Genomic DNA, 24,238 nt, shown 5'->3' on the forward strand with positions numbered 1-24,238 from the left:
TCCTAATGATGTTGATTTGAGGCAAATCATTTTGAAGGAAGCACATGAGTCTCCTTTTGCTATGCACCCTGGTGGCACAAAAATGTATAGAGGGCTAAAGGAGTATTACTGGTGGATGGGTATGAAAAGGGATGTGGCAGAATTTATTTTCAAATGCCTAACTTATCAGCAAGTGAAGGTAGAGCATTAAGTACCAGCTAGTTTGTTACATCCACTACCAGTACCAGAATGGAAATGGGAGAGAATAACTATGGATTTTATGATGGGACTTCTGAGGACACAGAAGAGTCATAATGCAGTATGCGTCATTGTTGACAGACTGACCAAGTCTGCTCATTTTCTGCCAGTACGAATGGACTACATTTTAGAAAGATTAGCCAAGTTGTACATTGATGAGATAGTAAGACTGCATCGAGTGCCAGTATCCATTGTATCTGATAGAGATCCTAGGTTTACTTCTAAATTCTAGGGTAGTCTTCAGAGAGCCCTAGGAACTAGATTGAACTTCAATACCGCATTCCACCCACAGATAAATGGCCAATCTGAGAGGGTAATTTAGATCTTGGAGGACATGCTACGGGCTTGTGTGATTGAGTTTGAGGGCAGTTGGGACACACACTTGCCTTTGATTAAGTTTGCTTACAACAACAGCTACTAATTAAGCATTGGGATGCCTCCATATGAAGCTTTGTATGGCAGAAAGTGCAGAACTTCCCTATGTTGGGATGAAGTAGGCAAAAGAAAGTTAATTGGGCCAGAAATTGTTCAGCAAACTAAAGAGAAAATCAAGTTGATTAGAGATCGACTTAAGACTGCATCAGACCGTTAGAAGTCCTATATTGATTTAAAGAGAAGGGATATTGAGTATGCAGTGGGTGAGAAACTATTCTTTAAGGTTTCCCCTTGGATGACAATTATGAGATTCTGCAAGAAGGGGAAACTGAGTCCTCATTTCATTAGGCCATATGAGGTTCTGGAAAGAGTGGGTCCTTTAGCATATCGTTTGGCACTACCTCTAGAGTTAGAGAAGATACATAATGTTTTCCATGTGTCTATGTTGAGAGGTATCGATCAGATCCATCTCATGTACTACTAGTGGAAGAAATTGAAGTGAATCCAGACCTCACATATGAGGAAGAACCCATAGAGATTCTAGCTTATGAAGTGAAGCAGCTACGAAACAAGCAGATACCGTTAGTGAAAGTGCTGTGGAACCATCATTCAGGCCAAGAAGCTGCTTGGGAACGAGAGGAGGACATGAGGAGACAACACCCACAACTGTTCAGAGATTGATACCAGGTAAAATTTCGAGATGAAATTTATTTAGGGGGGGGGGGGGAGAATTATAACACCCCTATTTGCATAGCCTGGTATATTTCACTGTTCCGGTGACCGGTGTCGGTCCGGACAATTAAGAGAAGTAGAATGACATCTAAGACAACTAGATAAGCCCTGAAAACAAATAATTAGTAATGGTTAAATAGTTAAGTATAAATAAGAAAAACAGAACACAAGAAGTTAAATGAGCCGAGAGTCATAGCGATGGGTGACCTTCTTGGGAAGGACTGCGAGATCGATTTAAACTCAAATTTCGAACCGTAAAATGTGACACCGCGGTCCTTAGGACTATTGCGAACACAGTGGAAAAGAGAAAATCATGAAAAAGAATTATTAAGCAGGTCAAATAATTAGGTCAGGGATCCGAAAGACATATTGAATTATTTACAAACCGGATCGAATCGGAGAGGGGAAATTTTGGTCAATTTACCCCTAGAACTGACTCCTGACCTAATTGTCTAATAAAATCAGAGAAAAGAAAATTTTGGAATCAAAAATTAAATTAAAAAACTAAAGAAAAATAAATTTTAAAAAAAAAAGAAAAAGAAAAAGTTGATAAAGTTTATTACATCATGCATGATGCAATAAACCTAAGAATTAAACAAATTGAAACTTATAGGATAATTGAGTATTAATTAATGATTAAAAACACATAAAATAGCAAAATAAAAGAAACTAAATTTTGGTCTTCTTCTCCATATTTGCCGTCCCTCCCTTTCTCTCTCATCTTTCTCATTTCTTTCATCTTCCTATATTGAAGCTCATTTAAAAGCTTCTTAAACCCCAAAATTTAGCCATAAAATTTATAGATTTCACAGCTAAAACTTGTAATTGAGTCTTGTTAAGAACATTGAAATGACAAAATTTGAAGAAAACTTGAAGAATCAAGAAGTTAGAAAGCTCCATTTGACGTAAGCTCTCTTTCTTAACTTTAATTGAATTATAAGTATAGAATTAAGATTAAAGTAGTTAGAATTACATGAAAACGTGAAAAATTATGCCTATCTAGAACCCTATAAAATTCGTCCAGCAGTAGGTTAGGGTTTGAGAATGAATGATTTTGATGCAAATAAAGAAGTAGTTAAGTGCAAATGAGTGTGCAGGTATTAATTATGCATTTAGATTTTATCAAATAAGCTAAGTATGAAAATTAGGGTTTGGCACCTAGGGTTTTGGGAGGAAAAATGTGAGAATTAGCTAAATGATGTGTTTGACCTTACCTAAGTTGAAAAATGGTCATGTATGACCATTTGTGATGTGTAAAAAGTGTTAGAACCAAATTGAAATTCGGATTGGATATGGTCATTCTGCAGGCAACATGACCAAGGTCCCTTTCAGGGACCCAAACTTAAAATTTACCAACCCAATTGGTGTGAGGCTAATTGGGAATGAAACTAGACACAAAATGGCACATTTTTCATGTCACACCCTACCCCTCGGTAAGGCATAACATGATCCCGTAGTATACCTAATGAATTACCAAACTTCGCCTACTGATAACCCATTAAATACACTACAAGGGATTTTAAACATTTTCTTACTTCTTTTTACAGTGGTGAGCACTATTATAGGTGTTAAAAAGTATCTTTTACTGAAGTGAAATAGCTAAGACATTTTGAAAAATTAATAATTTCTGTAAAAATTTTTGGCAGAGTGTCATCTGTATTTTGAATAAAACAGTTCTTCAAAAACCTGTAAAAAGCACTTCAAATATATTTCTCAATCTCAAACTCCAACATCCAAATCAACATAATAAGTTTCTCAACATTTGTCTACTCAATCCACAATAATTTTCCAGTGTTTTCAAAAGATGAGATAAAAGAAATATATCATAATATTTACAAACTAAAATAATTTACAAATTTAGTTTATAACTTTAATGTACAATTTTAATTTATATCTACTCAAAACCAAGAACACTATATACATACAGTGAAATACATTACAATACAAAATGCATAATATGGTATACTCAATCTACCCGATGAACTCTTAATACAAAGATTAGCGCCTAGTCTCACTGCTTTGTCGATCTGTCTACTGCGATAAAGATACAAAGCTATCGCTGAGTAAAATTTACTCAGTGGTGCACAATAACAATTTGAAATGCGATATATAAATATTTTATTGACAATTCACAAATCAAATAATTCACAATTTCATTTCACAATTTACAAAGTTCATATAACACAAATTTGATCAAACAATTGAATAACACAGTTTTGCTAATCAATAACACCATTTGATCAAATAACTTAATAATACAGTTTTCCCAATCAATAACACCATTTGATCAAATAACTGAATAATACAGTTTTGCCAATCAATAACACCACTTGATCAAATAACTAAATAATACAGTGTTGCCAATCAATAACACAATTTATCTGCACATGCCGTGTTGTACACCACGACAAGACACACTCACCCCAATAATCGAAATCAATGAGGGAGGAAGATAGCTAAATAATGAGTACTCATCCACACTCACCTCAGACTGACAAGTCAAAGAGGGAGGAACATAATCACACTCACCCTAGAATGATAAGTCAAAGAGGGAGGAATATAATCACACTCACCCCATAAATGGAGGAGGAACATAGTAACAGTGTCATGCTAAGTGTGAATCAAAACAATTCCAAATCACAATATTTCATACAATTCCTAAATCACATTTTATCTCAAAATTTCCATTTGCAAAGTAGGCAACACAATAATTTCCAAATAAGATTCTCAAAGCCAAAACAATAAAAAATTATTCATAACTCATTTCTCCAAATAAATTTTTTGGTAAAAGCAGTGAATATACAAAGTATTGTGCACAGACACAATTTAAAACTATAATGTTCAAATAAATTTTTAAGAAGAAAATAAGAAATCAAAATTATTGTGCACAAACACAATTTAAAACAATAACATACAAATAATCATAATTTATTTTAATTGAAAAATTCAAAAGAAATAACTATTGTGCACAAACCTTTGATATATGCCTCTTGGCCTTGACTCAGTGTTCCTTATGCTTCTCAATAACCTTTTCAACTGAAACACACAATTTAAAGTGTTTCAGTACTCAATGAATTTGTTTCTAATAATAAAATCCAATATTTAAATTTTCTTGGTACTATTCCCTTCAATTCATTTCATTACTCAACCTATAATGTTGATCCTTGATGCACTCTAAGTGAGTCAATTCTAATGTTACCAACATGTCACATTTTATAGCCTTTTAGTGTTGGTACATGTTACTAAATTCATTTTCAAGTATATTGCATTTTATTGCAATTTGTCAGATTTCGGTATACTAATTTGACCTAGCCGGATGACCTAGTTCCCTCGGTTTTCGGGTTTCAATCCAAACTACAAACTTGTAGGTCTATGTCTTATTGCACATGGGGAAAAATTTCAGGTCATTCTGAGTTGTGTAGACCAAGTTATGGTCAATTTACCAATGCTGGACAGAATGTACCAAAATGGTAACTTTAGGTCATTTTTAGGTCACTTTTGGTTGGGCTAGTTTTGGTACCCGAACTTGTGCAAGCTATTTGACTTACTTATGATCATTTCTGGGAGTTGGTGTCTTCATAAGAATTGTAGATATATGTCTAAAATATTCATGGTAAAAATTTCAGGTCAATTAGACCTATTTTGAGTGAGTTATGGCCAAAATACCAACTGCTGCCCAAATGGTCAATTTTCAGGCTTTCAAAGCACTAATCTAGATTTGGTCATTTTTCAAGTCATCTTCTAGGCAGAATTTTGGTAAGCTTCCTTCATGAAAGTTGGCAAATTTTGTGCCTAGTTACACCTCCAATTGGTCTCATACTAATTGGAGCCACACACTTAAGGTTCTAAGCCAAAACATACACTGCCCTATTACACATTGTTCATCACTCATCAATTACACATCCTATGCTTACCAAGTTAACTCTTCCATGTCATTTCTGTTTTGTACCTTACCATTAACACATTTAACAACACATTTTTTGTTATTTTGGTAGCTTATAACCATTCTCAATATGCACACTATAACCCAGAATTTTCTAAGTCCAATTACAACAATTAAACACATAAATGCACCTCATTTACATGTCCAAATTCAAACCTTTATACACACATTCATGCTGCCATCCATAACAACATAATTCAACAATATAATTCCATAAAACAAACCATGAAACAACACATTTTGATCTTCTTCATAAGGCTGCCAAAAGTTTACACATACCCATCAATTTTCACTTTCACTTTTCAAGCTTACAATTCAAACCTTACACATGGAATTCAACTTCAATATAATTAAACATTTAAATCATCATCCAAACCACTATTAACATACAAGAAAAAGTTGTTCATGGTGAGTCCTCATGGTTGCCGAAATGTACCCCTCCATTAATTTACCAAACATCCAAAATTCCTCTACAAAATAACTACCCACAACAACCATTCAAAGTTTAATGAAGTAAGATTTGAAAACACTCACTTACCACTTTAGGACTTCTTCAAAACTCCACCAAAATTTATCTTTCTTGCTCCTAGTATGCTGCCCAAGGTGTGTACTTTAACTTTAATGAAGAACTCTTGTGCAGACCATGGTTTGAACATAGGTGGATGAAGCTCCACACATGGACGTCAATGGAGTTTTGGAAGGAATTTCAATTCGGCTATGGAGAATGGAAGTGAAGAAGATGGGTTTGTTAGTGGGAAATTCTGCTCACTTAGGTGTCCTTAGGTGCTTTATATTTGTGCCACTTAATGTCCACTAACTTGATTAATTATTAAGATATTAAACTTTTAATTATCCTAATCTTTACCCCTCACTTTTCATAAACTGTATTTGACATTTAATTTCCTTTTTTCATGGGATTTTCAAAATTCAATACCACTTATTTTTAATGGACATTTAGGTCAAAAGGCAACTCGGGATGTCAAATGACCACAATGCCCCTATTCGGGTTGTATTCTCAATTTTTCAGTAATACCGAGTTTTGTCGTTTTCTCGATTTCTCGTTTTTCTTTGTACTAATTAATTATTTTTTTTTTGATATTTCTAATGATATTTATACTTCAATAAGTGTTCATTTAAGTCTTAAAAATATTTTCCAAGGTTCCCCGCGGTCCAGGGCTAGTCAACGGTCCACGCCGCAACTTCCCGGTGCGGTCACCCATCGCTAGGGTTCTCGGCTCGTTTAACTTGGTTACATTTCATTGCTATAATTTTTTCTTTCTTTTTCTTGTATTTTCTTTTCTTGTATTTTATTATTTTATGTCTCCTCATCAGTATTTAAGTGTAGTTCTAGGGATCCTAGCTGTCCGGACAACACTGGTCACCAGAACAGTAGAACGCACTACCGAACATAGGGGTGTTACATTTCATTTAGGAATCATGCCCAGAAAGTGACTATAACTTAGTGAATAAATCGGCCAAATCCGGATTAGGCAAACTGGCCTGTACAAAAAAGACCAAATGAACAGTGTTTGTTCATTTTGCAGTAACTTGGGCTAGGAAGGTCCAAATGACTTGAAATTTTACCAGTAGAAAGCTGAGACATAGCCCTACAACTTTCATGGAGAACACAAGTCCAAATTATGCTCTTAACCAAGTCATTTAGCCACCGAAAATTAGTGGCCTAAAACTGCCAGAACCAAGTTGGTGTCCAAAAACTCTGGGTTAGACCAATCCGGCCAGCCATATTCAAATGGCTATAACTTGAGCTACAAAACTCCAAATGGAGTGATTCAAAAAGAAAAATAAATTTAAGACAATAAGGAACAACTTCTATGAAGAAAAATTAGCCAAATTCTAACAGCAACATGACCAATAGAACAGTACAAAACAGGACACCAAAACTGAAAATTTGAAATTTGTGCCTCAAAGACTTAAGATTTGAGAAAATAACCAAAACCAACAAATTAGGTAACCAAAATGTGGTATGTGGGTGAAATTAGAATTTCCATACCTATTAAGCATTAGAGAGTCAACAAATTGACTTGAATAGTGTCATGAATAGTAAACCCGAAATACAAATTTTAAAAAATGACAAGTTTCGCATATTAAAGCTAGGTATAAGTAGATTTGAATTTATTTTTGGACTTATGATAAATTGTGATACTGAAACACTGTGAAATTGTGTGTTTCGGTTGAAAAGAACACCGGGAAAGAATCTGAGGCATCGAGTCAAGGCCAAGAGGCGACTCATATAAGTTTTTGCACAACATCAATATTCTTTAAAATTCATTTACAAAGTGCATGAAATGTGTATTATGCTTTTGACATAAATTGTTGAAAGTTTACTTGTATATATTTGAAATGGCAATAAATTTTTAGTAAATTGCTAAGACAGTTTTGAAATCACAGTGTCATGACCATATATTTGAATATCTCACTAGCATGACTAGTGGGGAAACTCAGTTTCGAATTTTGATTCCTTCTCTGGCTGAAGTGTTGAGGTGTGTGTCAGTAGAAGAAGAAATTGAATGGATATCCTTATATTTGAGCTAGCTAGCCTTGTGATGTGACTTCTCATAAGCCTCTGGCTATTGAGATGATTATTGTTTCGAATGGCATGATATAACTGTGTATTTTTATGAAATTTGTTTGAGACTTTTGAAATGAAATTGTTTGGATTAAAAGCTTATAAATCATGTTTTGTATTTATTGTTCATATTTAGTTCACTTTTTGAATAAGTATGATTTAATTCTGCATAAAGGTTATTTTAGTATGTTGTGCACCACTGAGTCATAGCACTCAGCGATGGCTATTATTGCTGCCACAGATATAGAGACTAGAGGAGCAGCAGAGTGAGCTGCTGAGGATCTTAGAGCCACATCCCTGAAGTTCTATCGGGTATATTTTATAACTTGATTGTAATAATTATTTTGATGTATGTAAATGTATGTACATGTAGAACTGGTCATGAGCAGTTGTATAAAGTTTATAATAATATTAGTTTGGATTTTTTTCTGATGTAAATTCTGGATTGCTGAATGTAAATTGTTTTAATTTGAATGAAATTACTTAGTATTATTTTGGATGATATTGAATTGGAAATTATTGATTTGAATTTTGGAATTTGAGAAATGATGTTGAAATTTGTTGTGGTGGATGTTGAAGTTGTTGAGTTGATGAGATAAATCATTGGAAGTGTTTTTTTTCAGGTATTTGAAGAACAGTTTTATCAAAATACAGACGGCACTCTGTTGAAATTTTTCTAAAATTTGCGAAAAAATAAAAAGGGACAAAAATTTTATCTAGTTTTCAAACTCTAATTAAATGTTTTAATACCTATTAGAAAATGCTCACCACTTCTAAAAAAGTAAGAAAATAATTTTAAAATCCCTTGTAGGGTACTTAATGAGTTATCAGTAGATGAAGTTCAGTAGTTCATTAGGTATTCTACGGGATCATGTTATGCCTTACAAGGGATAAGGTGTGACATGTATAATTAGTTGGAGCAAACACATGCCCATGTACTCATACATAGTATGTGACACCCCCTACCCGTCTACAGTGTGTAGCCAAGCAAGATATGCCACACAGTGTGCGAAGCACCATAACTTATTTCATAACAATTTATCCTCCATAATTTATTTATTTACTATTCACCAAGTGCAAAATTTACCATTTATATCATTTATTTTCAAAATTGATTAATCTGATTTTTTCATAAATTTTTATAGAAAATCTGGCAGAGTGCCAGCTATAAATTGGAAAATAGTTCTTTTGAACCTGTTTAAAAGACACTTCCAATATAGTTTTCAAATCCAAAACTCCAATATACACACATGACAACTCAATCTCCAAATCTCAACACCATTTTCAAAATTTTTGTTCACATCACAATTCGAATCACATTTATGAATATTTTCCAACATTTCATTTTTCAACTTAATATATAGAAAATTTCAATAACATGAAATTTCATATAATTACATTATCACATAATTTCAAGAGTTTGTAATTACAATCAAAACTAATACAAAATGCAAAATACAACCCAAAGTCCTAATGTCCTACCAAGTGCACTGCAGATATGAGGTGACTCTAAACTCTATACAGATCTGACAATTCACCCGGTCTGAGGTCTGCTGGACTCCCCAGCTATGTTTCTAGTACCTGCGCGTGGCAAAAGCAACGCGCTAAGCAATTCTGCTTAGTGGTGCCAATATAAAATAAAATGACTAAAATAAAATAAATATGCAGAATGTATGTTGACATTTTATGTAGACTTCATTTCTGGCATTTATTGCAGTATTATTTGATTAAAATTTGGTAAGATTTATTTTAATTGCCCGAATAACCTATACTAGTCGACTGGACTGGATAAACAGATAAACTAGCACTGGGTACCAAGTATCTCGGACCATCACACCATCGGTCACATTGTGTCTCCAGGTGTGCAACAGAATAGCTAATAAGTTGTAATAATTATTAAGGATAAAACCCAAGTATAACAAACTCAATCAAAATAGCCAAAGGCTATTATATCACAAAATGGCACGGGAGGCCATAAAACACAGAATGGCATGAAGCCATATGCAATACTGCTAACAGAACCCTATTGGTATGCCAACCTATCCAAACCAATCTTACTAGGTGCACTAGGGCATGTTACACTTTTAAATTTTACAATTCTTGAAATTGAAATTTAAGTGTTAATATTCATTTCATTAGTCAACTAAAATGTTGACTTTTGCATAGACAATAGGTACATTAGTTCTAATATTCCCAACATACCACATTTTACATTCTAAAATTGTTGGTATTGGTTGTCAATACCATTTCAAAACTTAGTGTTAGTTATTTACAATTTTCAGATTTCAAGCACTAAGTTTACTGTTCTATTGGTCATTTGTACAATAGGAATTTGGAAAAATTATCTTCATGAAAGTTGTTCCTTATTGTGTCTAGTTATATTTCTATTTTTGAATCACTCCATTTGGAGTTTTGTAGCTCAAGTTATGGCCTAAATACCATAACTGATCGGATTGCAAATTTTCCAGATTTTTTGGACAGAACTAATTCTACAGTGTTTTGTACACTGATTGCATATCAGTTTTTGAACATGTTATGGTCAAAATTTGGGTTTGTTTTCTTCATGAAAGTTGTAGGTCTATGTCTCAACTTTCTGTTGGTAAAATTTCAGATCAATTGGACCTTTCTACACTGAGTTATGACTAAATAAATTAACACTGTTCATTTGGTCATTTTGCCCAGGCAGAATGCAAGTCATCCGGATTAGGGCAATTTTTAGGTTAACTAGGTTTAGTTTTTTGAGAAGGGTTTCTTCACCAAAGTTGTGCCATTATGTGTCTAGTTTCATTTTTAATTAGCCTTGCACCAATTGAACCTACACAACTCTAGTTATAGCTGTCTAAACCTGCTGAACTCACACCCAGTCCTGCAGGTCACCAAGGGCAGCATACCTAGCTTCAATTCTCATGACACAAACCACTTTATTTCTTAATCACACATAACCAAATGGTCACTAATTGACCATTAAAACTTACTTTCACCATTACATGAACAAAGTCTCAAGTTTGTGTCCAAACCCTAACTTCTCCATTTCAAATTTAGCATTTGTTTACATTTCATTATCATACTCAAGAGACTAATGCTAAGGGCAGCCATACTACCATTTTAGTTTCAAGAAATCTTCAAAACCCTACCAAATCCAAGGCTGCTAAAATTTTAAGAAGGGCATACACATGATGTTTAGTCCATTTTCTTATAAATTTGCATTTAATTCCACTCCTTCAACATGAATTAAAAGAAAAAAGAGTAAGTTTGGTCACTAGCCTCTAATGAAGTCACTTCCAAGCTTGTAAGAACTCTTCCTTTTTACTTCTTTTTGCTCCCAAAAGCTTCAGTAAGATGAAAGAGTAAGATTTTGTGTTGGAAACTGAGGCTTTAGTTGGTGAAAAACCAAGAAACTCAAGCTTTGGTAAGCTTGGCAATGGAGCAGCTATGGTGCGGCTTGAAGAAGAGAGGGATGGCTGTTGGTTTATTCTAGATTTCTGACTTCTTTCTTTTCTTTTTAATATATTTTGAATGTATTTATTAATTTTGATTGGCCAAAAATTGTTATTACTTCATGTTTACATAAGCATTATATAATAAATCTAATTTACTTTCATTTTCTTTTCTTTCCCTTTCTATTCATTTTTAATAAATTTTTCATCACTATTTATTCATATTTTATATCATATAATTCACTTACTTAAATGGAAAAGTTAGTAAAAAATCATCTCTAAAGACAAAATGACAAAAATGCCCTCCATTTGGCTTAACGAGCTAAAATTGTGTGTACCGATTGATTAAATTTTTTTCTTGTGTTTTCTTAACATTTTATTGTCATCAGAACCCCAATAATCCTTCCCTGAGGTCCCAAAAATTATTTCATGAAGTTTTCCCTAGGTCTAGGGTTGCTACCGGCCTTCACCGTCACTTCCTCTTCGGGTTACTCATCACTGGAGTTACGGCTCATTTAATCTTAGTGCATATCATTCCTAAAAATTTTCCTTGATTTTTCTTATCATTATTTAGTTTATTTATAACTCCTCACTCTAGTCTAATTATAATTTCAAATATTCTAGCTACCTGGACTGACATTGATCACCGGAACAGTAGACTGTACGGACTAGCTAAAGTGAGGATGTTACATTGCACAAGCATGAAAACAGTATCAAACTCAAACTACCTATATACAAGATAACTATGTTATCTCACGTCAAGGGATTATATGCACAATTATGATCTAGATGACTTTGTATTGACAAGAGTAAATTCCATGTACAAGTCATCTTGTGTCACTAGTTTAGCCTATTTATCTCATAAGTGCCTACCATGTTTGTCATATGGCATGAGACTCACCATTCTATCTCATTAGTATTCCATACTAATCTATGGATACAAACATAAGTGACAATATTTCTAGATAAATCATGCCCAATGAGGTATCCTAGATTGTGAACTAAAATTTATAATACTTATACTAGAATGTTCTATCACTCATATTCTTAATAACATAATAATAGAACATCTAACAAGATATTAAAAGACATTTTCAATTTAATTCAAATCATTCAAATTTAAAAGAAAATAATATTTTCCATTAATAGGAAATAAATAAGTATAAGGTACAATACAATGATATGCTCTAGGGCATACTACTAACACAGGGAAAGAGGTGATTCGTTCAAGTATGTTAAGGTGGTCAAAATGATAACTGATGAATTGAATGCCAATGATAGTAGGACCATTCAAATGGCCGGCTTTACCTCAAAATGTAAGAAGGCAAAGGATTGCTACAAGTCCTATGGTGTTACAGGATTGATAGATTTTGAATGGATTGGCTCTCAACCAATTATGCCAATTTAAACTATAGGAACAAGGTAGTAAGGTTCAGAGGATAGGATGGATCAAAGGTAGTTTTTTCGGGAGATTAGACTAATTAGTGAAGGGTATAATCTTCGCCATGCAAGCCAAAAAGATTTTCTAAAAAGGATGTAGAGGATTTCTAACTCATCTTAGAGAGGTTGTGGAGAATAGAAGTGGACCGAAATCAGTTCCTATAGTAAGAGAGTTTTCCAGATGTGTTTCCAGAAGAACTACCCAATTTGCCACCTGAGAGGGAGATAGATTTTGAAATTGATCTAGTGCTTGGTACTAGATCCATATCTTATTCCTCTTTATAGGATGGCTTCTGTAGAGTTGTAAGAGTTGAAAGAATAGCTGCAAGAATTAGTGGATAAGGGATTCATCTGATCGAGTACTTCTCCTTGGGGTGCTTCAATATGGTTTGTAAAGAAGAAGGATGGATCTTTGAGGCTATGCATTGATTATAGGCAGTTGAACAAGGTGACTACGAAGAATAAATACCCTCTGCACTATATTGATAACTCGTTTGATCAGCTGGCCAGAGCTAGTTGTTTTTCAAAGATAGATTTGAGGTCTAGATATCACTAGTTGAGGATTAAGGAGTCAGATATTCCAAAAACTGCCTTTCGAACCAAATATAGGCATTAGTGATGCCATTTGGATTAACCAATGCCCCAACTACATTATTAGATCTCATGAATAGGGTATTCAGGCCTTATCTAGATCACTTTGTGATCATCTTTATTGATGACTTACTAGTGTATTCCAAAAGTCTAAAAAAGCATGCACAACATTTAAGAATGGTTCTTCAGACATTGAGGGAGCATCAGTTGTATGCTAAGTTCTTTAAGTGTGAGTTTTGGCTAAAGAGTATATCCTTCTTAGGACATATAGTGTTAGAGAATGGTATTGAAGTGGAACCTAAGAATGTTAAAGTAGTGGTGGACTGGTCCAGGCTCACTACAGTAATAGAGATCAAGAGTTTCCTAGGTTTGGCTAGCTATTAAAGGAGATTTGTTCCTAATTTCTTCAAGATAGCTACCTTAATAACTAGGTTAACTCAAAAGAATAAGAAGATTGAATGGAGTGATGAATGTGAGGAGAGTTTCCAGAAGCTTAGGGAGTGTCTGATTTTAGCATCAGTACTTGCTCTACCTACAGGCAATGAAGATTTCACTATTTACTGCAATGCCTCAAGAGTGGGTTTAGGATATGTTCTTATGCAGAAGGGAAGAGTAATAGCTTATACTTTAATATAGTTGAAGAAGCATGAAGCTAATTAACCCACTCATGACTTAGAGATGGTGGCCGTAGTCTTTGCCTTAAAGATGTGGAGACATTATCTTAATAGAGCAAAATGTGAGATCTTCACACACCACAAGAGTTTCTAGTACATCTTCAAGCAAAAAGAGTTAAATATCATATAGAGGAGATGGGTAGAACTACTCAATGATTATGGCTGTACAATCCAGTACAATCTAAGAAAGGTAAATGTTGTTACAGATGCCCTCAGCCAGAAGTCATTTAGTAGTTTGGCTCATACATCTGTAGAAAGATGGCCCATCTTGAAAGAGTTATGCCAGTTGATTGGAGAAGGGTTACAATTGGAGTTATCAGCTAAGAGTACATGGATAGCTAAGATGAAGGTGACACACCTAAGGCAAATAGCAAAACAATAGCATGAAGACCTTGAGTTGGTGAAAATAGCAGAAATAGTATAAAAAGGTAAGATCAGTGAGTTCCGTTTTAATGGAAAAAGAGTGTTAAGATATGGCAAGAAGTTGCATGTGCCAAATGACATCTAACTTAAGGGAGACATTATAAGGGAAGCTCTTAATGCTAAGTATAGTGTGCACCTTAGAGCCACCGAAATGTATCAGGACTTAAAGAAGGTGTATTGGTGGCCTTCGATAAAGAAGGAAATTACATAATTTGTGACTACTTGTGAGGTCTGTCAGAGAGTAAAGTTGGAGCATCAGAAGCCAGTAGGAATGCAAAACCCATTACCCATTCCAAAGTGGAAATGGGACAATATGGCCATGGGCTTTTTTTTTGGGGTTACTAGTAACCTTTAATAGACATGACTTGATATGGGTTATAGTGGATAAGTTAACCATGACTGTTCACTTCATTCTTGTGAGAGCTAACTATTTTGTGGATAAGTTAGCTTAAGTTTATGTGGCAGAGATAATAAGGTTGCATAGAGCTCTAGTGACAATAATCTCTGACAGAGGACTGTAATTCACATTAAGGTTTTGGCACTATCTTCAAAATGAGCTAGGCACCAGGTTAGGCTTTAGCATGACTTTTCACCCTCAGACAAATGGACAGTCAGAAAGGACCATACAGACTTTGGAGGATATGTTAAGAATATGTGTACTTGACTTTGGAGGATCATGGAAAAAGTACCTTCTCCTAGTTGATTTTGCATACAACAATATCTATCACTCTAGATTTAGAATGGCACTGTATGAAACTCTGTATGAGAGAAAATGTAGGTCTCCTATGTGTTGGGAAAAAGTAGGTGAAAGAGCCTTAGCGAGAACGGAGTTGGTGAAAGTCTCAAATCAAGTCATGCCTTTAATTAGGGCAATGTTAAAGACAGCAACCTGTAGACAGAAGAATTATGTAGATCTCCATATAAGAGAAGTAGTCTTTTAGAAGGGAACATTGTGCTTCTAAAGGTATCTCCAATGAAAGGTGTCATCCAGTTTGGGAAGAGAGGCAAACTAGCTCCAAGGTACATTGGACTGTATGAAGTGTTGCAAAGGGTCAGAAATGTATCTTATAAGTTAGCTTTGCCACCAATAATGGAGAGAATCCATCCAGTGTTCAACATTTTTATGTTAAGGAAGTTCATGTAAGATCTGAACAAGGTTATAAGTGAACTAGACATGTAAATTTTGGAAGATCTTTATTATGTTGAATAACTTGTCTGGATTGTAGACACTCAAGTAAGGAAGCTAAGGAACAAGGAGGTACCTATGTTAAGTTGTTATGGAACTGCCACAAAATGGAAGAGCGTACATGGGAAACTCATGATTCCATGATACAACTATATCCCCACCTTTTTTAGGTATGTTCTATATATTATGTATGTTATGTTATATATTTATGTGTTTGTTTTAACATTCGAGGATGAATAGCCTTAAAAGGGGGGAGGGGGGGGGGGGGGGAGAGAGAGAATGTAATACATGCCACTTTTTGATGTCAAAATATTTGTCCTTGATGTAATATTATGGTGAAAATTAAAACTTCACAAATAAGGGAGTGGTGATAAGATGTGAAAGTATGTTCCAGTATGTGTGTTTGAGATGTTCAAAATATATTTAAAAATGAAAAAAAAATGTTTTAAGGGCTTTATTCTCTAAAAGTTTTAAAATATTGTTTTGGGCAGAAGGATAGACTTTTGGTAGCCAAAGTCCTTTTTATGGTTTAAATGCTCATTTGGATAGAATGGACTATGGCAACCGAAAGTCCCTCAATTACCAAGGGTATAAAAGGACCACAACTCATTTTTCTACCCCAAAACACTTGGCTCCTATCTCTCTAAACTTTGGGGTATACAAGGTGTCACACCCTACCCCTCTGTAAGGCATAACATGATCCCGTAGTATACCTAATGAATTACCAACTCCGTCTACTGATAACCCATTAAATACACTACAAGGGATTTTAAAAACTTTTCTTACTTCTTTTACAGTGGTGAGCACTATTTACAGGTGTTAAAAACCTTTTTGAACTGAAGTGATAGAACTAACACATTTGAATTATTTGGAATTTCTGTAAAAATTTTGGCAGAGTGCCATCTATATTTTGGATAAAACAGTTCTTCAGAAAAACCTGTAAAAAGCACTTCAATATATATTTCCAAATCTCAACTCCAACATGTTTCTCAACACAACATATTTCTCAACTCAAATCCATAGTAATTTTTCGAAGACTGAGATACAAGAAATATAAAATAATTTTTACAAGTCAAAATAACTCATAATTTATTTTACAATTTTAATGTACAATTTTATTTTACAACTACTCAAAACCAAGAACAATATATACATACAGTGAACATACATTACAATACAAAATGCAAAATGTGGTATACTCAATATACCCGATGATCTCTCAATGTAGTACTAGCAGCCTAGTCTGCTGCCCTGTCTACCTGCGACAGCAATGAAAAGCTATCGCTGAGTAAAATTTACTCAGTGGTGCACAATAACAATTTGAAATGCTATATATAAATCTTTTATTGGCAGTTCACAAATCAAATGATTCACAATTCCATTTCACAATTTACAAAGTTCATATAACATAAATTTGATCAAATAATTGAGTAACACAGTTTTGCCAATCAATAACACAATTTGATCAAATAACTGAATAATACAATGTTGCCAATCGATAACACAATTTGATCAAATAACTGAATAATACCGTTTTGCAATTCAATAACACAATTCGATCAAATAAATAAATAATACAATTTAGGCCATGACACAATTTTTCCACACATGCCGTGTTGTACACCACGACAAGACACAATCACCCCAATAATCGAAATCAGTGAGGGAGGAAGCTAGCTGAATAATGAGTACTCATCCACACTCACCTCAGACTGGCAAGTCAAAGAGGGAGGAACATAATCACACTCACCCCAGACTGATAAGTCAAAGAGGGAGGAATATATCACACTCACCCCATAAATGGAGGAGGAACATAGTAACAGTGTCATGCCAAGTGTGAATCAAAACAATTTCAAATCATAATATTTCATACAAACCATAAATCACATTTTATCTCAAAATTTCCATTTGCAAAGTTGGCAACACAATAATTTCCAAATAAGATTCTCAAAGCCAAAACAATAAAAAATTATTCATAACTCATTTCTCCAATTAAATTTTCTAGTAAAAGCAGTGAATATAAAAGTATTGTGCACGGACACAATTTAAAAATATAATATTCAAATAAATTTTTAAGTAGAAAATAAGAAGTCAAATTATTGTGCACAAACACAATTTAAAATAATAACACACAAATAATCATAATTTACTTCAACTGAAAAATTTAAAAGAAATAATTATTGTGCACAAACATAATTTAAAACAATAATGTACAATAGTCATAATTCATTTCAATTGAAAAATTCAAAAGAAATAGCCGTTGTGCACAAACACAATTTAAAACAATAACATATAAATAATCGTAATTTATTTCAATTGAAAAATTCAAAAGAAATACTTATTGTGCACAAACTTCTGATATATGCCTCTCGGCTCTGACTCAGTATTTCCTTCTCTTTCCCTGAGTCGTTGCTAACTGAAAATACAATTTGAAGTGTTTCAGTACTCATTTAAATTGTCTCTAACGATAATGCTTGATAAGTAATTCACTGAATTCTATTATTTACTTAGTCAACCTAATATGTCGACCCTCGGTGCATTCTAGGTAATTTAGGTTTTAATGTTACCAATATGTCACATTCGATAGTCTTTTAGGGTTGGTATATGTTACCAAACTCATTTCCATGTATATTGCGTTTTCTTGCAATTTGCTGGATTCCGGGATACTAGTTTGACCTAGCCGGACGACCTAGTTCCCTCGGTTTTTGGGTTCCGGTCAAAACTACAAACTTTTAGATCTATGTCTTATGGAACGCAAGGCAAAATTTTAGGTCATTCTGAGTTATGTAGACCAAGTTATGGTCATTTTACTATTGCTGCTCAAATTGCACCAAAATTGGTCACTTTAGGTCATTTTAGGTTCGGCCAGTTTTTGGACCCGAACTTGTACAAGCTGTTTGACTTACTTATGGTCATTTCTGGGCTTTGGTGTCTTCATAAGACTTGTAGATATGGGTCTTAACTATTCATGGTTAAAATTTCAGGTCAATTGGACTTGTTTTGAGTGAGTTATGGCCTAAACACTAACTGCTGCCCAAATGGTCAATTTTCAGGCCTCATTTGCACTTAATCCGGATTTGGTCATTTTTCAAGCTACCTTGCAAGCAGAATTTTGGCAAGCTTTCTTCATTAAAGTTGGCACATTTTGTGCCTAGTTTCACCTCCAATTGGTCCCATACCAATTGGAGCCACACAATTAAAGTTATAGGCTTAAAACTCAAACTGCCTTATTGAAATTCTTGCATACACATCAAGCATCACTTTTAACACTCACCAAACTTACCATTCAAACCAATTCTGGTTGTACCACAACCTAAACATAATTCACAACACATTATAGGTCATTTTGGCAGCTTACAATTACATTCAATGTGCACCAACAAGTGCAGAATTTTCCCAACTCAATTTACAACAATTTAACTCCATAACCAAGCTCATTCACATGTCCAACCTTCACACCACTATACATACATTCAAACTGCCATAACAACCAACACATTTTAACATCATTATTCCATAAACCAAGCATGAATTCCAGCATTCTTCAAGGGTTAGCAAACTGCCACAATGGTACACTTACATTCCATTTCTTTCCAAGCTTTAAACTTCATTTTACATTTACATATACTAAGTATACATTACCTAAACAATTTCCTACACAATATACATTTAATCAATCATTTAATTCACCATTTACAAGCACAAATAACCTGCCTTCAAGGTATTTCCATGGCTGCCAAAATTACACACTCCCATTCAACATCAAACCTCAAATTTCTTTCCACAATTCAAGTACCCATAACATCCTCACAAGTTTTAATGAAGCAAAAATGGAAAATAAGCACTTACCTATCTTTGAAGCTTACTAAATCTTCTTCAAACCTCTCCCTTTTTGTTCTCAAATGGCTGCCCAAGTTGTATAGACCAACTTTGATGAAGACTCTTGCAAGAAATTGTTGCTTGATCATGGGAGCATGGAGCATGCAAATGGGGTGGCCATGGATGAACTTTGGGAGAGATTTTGGAGTTCTTCAATTCGGCAATGGTGAGTTGAATGAGGAAGATGAAAGTGCTGCATGAAGTGGCTGTCCACTTAGGTGTAAATGGCTCCCACTAACTCTCCACTAAAGTTTAATTAATTAATATTATATGTTAAAGTTTGATTATTCAAGTTATTTCCCATTTCTTTCAACATTTATATTAGGTACCACAATTTTAATTTTTCATTATATTTTCTAAGTGTAATATTATTTATTTTTAATGGACATTTAGGTCAAAAGACAACTCGGGGTGTCAATGACCACAATGCCCCTGTTCGGGTTGCATTCCCGATTTTTCGGTAACACCGAGTTTTGTCCGTTTTTCGATTTCTCACTTTTCTTTGTACTAATTATTTAATTTTTCTTTAATATTTCTAATGATATTTATACTTCAATAAATATTTATTTGAGTCCTAAAAATATTTTCCAGGATTCCCCGCGGTCCAGAGCTAGTCAACGGTCCATGCCGTGACTTCCCGGTGCGGTCACCCATCGCTAGGGTTCTCGGCTCGCTTAACTTGGTTGTATTTCTTTACTATTATTTTTCCTTTGTTTTTCTTGTATTTTCTTTTCTTGTATTTCATTATTTTATGTCTCCTCAATCATAACGAAGTGTAGTTCTAGGCATCCTAGCTGTCCGGACAACACTGGTCACCGGAACAGTAGAACGCACTACCGAATTTAGGGGTGTTACACAAGGAGCTCTTTAAAGAGATTTCCTTGAGTTTTAAAGATCTGGAGGTAGATTCTTCAATTTAGAAGTTTGGAAAAGTAGATTCGAGTTTTTGGGCTTTGATTCTCTCACCTCCAAGCTATAAGAAAAATGGTGACATTCTTTTCTTTTTGACCTAATGGGTAGATCTAAGAAAGTTCATGAGAGACTAGGTTTCTATAACTTCAATTTCATGAACAGTTGTCTTAATTTGAGTTTTGCGGGAATTTATGCATGTTAGGGTTAAGATTTTGTGATTTATGTGGAAAATTTCATGGCTTATTGTTAGGTTAGTAAAGTTTAAGTGTTATGGGCCTTAAATGGCTACTTCCTCTTGATGGATTTGAATAAATCCATGAATATGCCATATTGGGTTTGGGGAAAACCTAGGATTTGAACTTTAATTAATGCATATGGGTATTAAGCATGTTTTCAAGTTATTTTAGGCCCTAGAGATGTGTATTTGTTATTAGATTGTGTTTTGGAACTTTGGGATGAGTTTTGAAGTTTTTAGGAGAAGGAATCTATAGGTTTTCAACTTGGAAATTTTGCAAATCCCCTGATTTGGCTATTAAAAGACAAAAGTTCAGCAGTAAAGCATGTAGTTTCTCAAAAAATCTAGAAAATTTTCAGTTTCGACAGTCGAAGTCAAATACTTCAATAGTTGAAGTTAGCACTAGACCCAAGTGTTGTCCGAAGCCTGAGACTTCAGTAGCTGAAGTTCAGGACTTCGGCTGTCGAAGTAGATTCTACCTTACTTTTTCTCTCTTCTATTCTAAGTTTCCAAAACATAGTTTCATGGTTCTTAAGGCCCTAGAATAAGACGTTTATGATATGTATAGAGTTTTAAAACCTTGTATAACTCTCTAAGGTCCAATTTTATAGGATTGGGCTTGAGGAACTTATAAGGTTAAGGATCCAAGGATAGTTACCATTCGAGTTATGTGGTTAATAGGCTACAAGAGGTAACTTTAACCTTAATAAAATGGAAACCATTTAAAGGTAATTTATGATCATCCTCATGCATCATGTCATATTTATTTAAGATGTATGTATATGGAACATTAAGATATTGCATAATTGCATATTAGAGCACTCCAACAATAATTTTTTGACATTAGACAATTCAATGATTCTTGAGATTGTCCTACAAATATCAAACACTACAATTGACTACCTTGGGTACAAAAAAAGACAATAAATATCATTTCAAAAGGACTATATATAAGAATATGGAGCAAGAAAAAATGTCTTAGCTATAGATAGAATAGCATACTTCATTTGTACCAAAAACTTTATATATGCAATTAAATGGAAATTTCAAAAGGAAGTAGCATTATGCATTCTAAGAACATTTAATGGATTTTTAACAATGTGAGCAACATGGTGCTAATTACTAATTTATTATGAATGCTACATAAGTTTTAACCTTTAAACATTCAAGCATCTTGGCTAGAATATAATAGTGCAAAAATTTGAAGGAAAGGATTGTTTATCACTTTTTATATCTCGAGGAAAGGTGGGAAGCATATATCTCGAGGATAGGTAATGCATATATCTCTCTCCTTTATTAAATCTCTGCAATTAGTGAGAAAAAAGTATATTTTATTATTAAACTTGGGTTCTTTAATAATGATTAAACTTTCAAGGAAGCATCATATATTGTGTGTTTTACTTTTAATTCAACATATTACTCACAAAATCTAATAGCTTAATCATGGATATGCAACAACTGGATTAAATAAAAATCCTTACCTGATTTACTGTGTGATGCAAATGGATGATACAGGATTGCTCATCCGTAATGCATAATCTCAATAACAATTAGTGTCTATGTGTGTGTGTGTGTTTGAGAAACCATGGCAGGGATATGAGCTCTTAGAAAGAACTCCTTTGAGTTCCATGTGGTTTTCACTTTTTACAAGTACCATAAATTGATAAAACCAAAAAGTTATTCATCTTTTACTATAAAAAAAATTCAATAATAAGAAAGAAACATCAAAGTTAAATAATTGAACTTAATGAAGGCTTCTGGTGTATATAAATTTTAGATCAAAAGTTGATGTCACACTTATAATCCATGAGCAGATTTGCACTAGGACATTCTGCACTAATGAAGGTTTCAGTAAGAAAAGTGGATAACTTGATTCCTATTCAAAAAAACTTCTACTCCAATATTTGAATATGCATCTTATATCTTTAGCTCTAATAACTTTTGATGTTGTAAGTAAGTGATTAGAAGCAACTATATTTTTCCAATCAAAATTAAATGTAATAAAAGTAATGTGATAGAAGACTACTTAACCAATTACTTACTACTTGATCTGTCACATCATTATCCTCCACATAAAATGGGCAAGGAAAGTCAAAATCATCAAAATCATCTTGAAAAGACTTGTTGGAACTTCCGAAAAATGAAAATGTAGAGAGCTATTGGATGATATCTTCATCCCTGAATGCTTTCTACTATCATCTTCTCCAAAAGTGTGTGTGTGTGTGTGTGTGTGTGTGTGTGTGTGTGTGTGTATAAGTGCATTTGTTGAAAAAACATATACATCTACATAATCTAAGTTGAAAAGTTTGTCGGTACTAATCCCTTGATCCAAATAGCATTCTTTTTGGAGTTTGCAAATTCCAAATATTCCCACACCTATCAAAAAAATTAAAGCACTTCCATGAACTACTAATTGAAATGGAATCAACTCTAGAACATCATAAATGTGTTAGACCACTACCTTCTCAATGTTGATTAATATCGAACATACTTACCTAGATTTGCGCCTCCCTTGTGCATTACTCATAACCAACCATGATCTGAACCTTGAAAATGTTTGGAATAGAATTTTAAGCCAAGGCTGGACAATTCACATCGTGAACCCATATGTTGCAAACAAGTCTAAATATGCTTTGAGTAAATAATTTCATTTTGTAGTCAATTCAATGAATTTAGACCCACCCATAAAAATACTTTAGAATCTTATATATAATTGTTAACTTAAGATCTAATTAGGCATAATTCAAAGGCTAACCTAACTTTTAAGCCATTTGAATTTATGCAGGCAATAAGCAATAAAGCAAGGAATGTAAAGAGATACCTGGATAGTTATGGTCAACTTCCCTTGGCTACTGACTCCTTGTGCTTCTCATGTTTGCCATCTTGGAATTTGGCTACTACCTCCTCTCATGGTTGATTATTTCTAGATTTGCAACAAAATTATGGACATCCTTACATAATTAAGATGTTAAAATTGGGTTTTAGAGAACTACAGTTAAAGAAATTGAAAGAGAGATGGAAAGGTAAACAGAAAAAGATACATAGAAAGAGAGATAATTGAGAGGATCAAAATCCGTCATCTCATTTCCTTGTTGAAATTTGTGTTTAGTTTTAATTTTAATAAATTTCATTTTAGCAGTTTAGTCTCCCACCTTATTATTTGTTGGTTTTACAAGCATTGCAAGTGCACGGATCGCTAACAAGTGATAAAGTGATAAGTAGAGTATCATTTCCATGAGGAGTTATAGGCGTAAGTGCTAAACTACATAGCAATCTTAACTGTTTAAACTATCAAAAGTTATACAAGGGTAAATTCTAGACTGGGACAAAATAACTATGGAGAATTAAAGAAAGTAAATCTAGAAGCTTAAGGAGAATTTTAATTTTGTGAACAATTTTAGAATTTTAGATTTCACACTTTAACTCTGTTATAGTTTTAATCTTGTTTTATAAATGGATTGAGTGTTTGTTTCTTTGATCGAAATTAATCCTAAGGTATCCTAGATCCTCTCTCAAGGTATCCAAGATGTATTGCAATTAGAGCCAAACCCTACTTTCGTTAGTGATTAGTCTTAATCAAAATCCTT

The sequence above is a fragment of the Hevea brasiliensis genome, chromosome 16 (assembly GCF_030052815.1).
Source record: "Hevea brasiliensis isolate MT/VB/25A 57/8 chromosome 16, ASM3005281v1, whole genome shotgun sequence".
Taxonomy (NCBI): Eukaryota; Viridiplantae; Streptophyta; class Magnoliopsida; order Malpighiales; family Euphorbiaceae; genus Hevea; species Hevea brasiliensis.